Below are 529 nucleotides of genomic sequence, written 5' to 3' on the forward strand. Positions count from 1 at the left end.
GGGAGGGAGGGGCGGGGGTGAGATGGAGGGTGGTTTGGAGGTGCTCGCGCCGTCGGGGCGAGAGGGGCTCGCAGCTGGGACGCGGCAAAGGACTCGACCGCACTCAGCCGTTCCGGGAGCGGCCCTGTGCCAGCCACAAACGCCGGCCCCACCCCTACCGCTGCGTCGACTGCGCCCCCGCAGCAGCCTCCGGCGCCGCCCGGCCACCCGCCGCCCGCTCCGCCTCCTCCGCCCTCGCGCGGCGCCGTCGGAGGCGGCGATGCGGCCCGCGCGCTGCTGCTGCCGCCGTGCGTACCCGCCGCCTCGCAAGCGCGCCCCGCGGCCTCGCCGCCGCCCCTGCGCACCAGCTGCAGCGCCACCGCCCCGGAGGCCGCCTTGAGGGCGGCGGTGGCGGCGTGGTGGCCCCAGAGCGCCTCGCCGTTGAGAGCGAGGAGGACGTCCCCCTCGCGAAGCATGCCTAGGGGGAGGTTCCTAGAAGGTTCCTGGAAGGTTCCTAGAAGGAGGACGTCCCCCTCGCGAAGCATGCCTT

Source organism: Emiliania huxleyi (genome assembly GCF_000372725.1).
Source record: "Emiliania huxleyi CCMP1516 chromosome Unknown EMIHUscaffold_189, whole genome shotgun sequence".
Lineage (NCBI taxonomy): Eukaryota > Haptophyta > Isochrysidales > Noelaerhabdaceae > Emiliania > Emiliania huxleyi.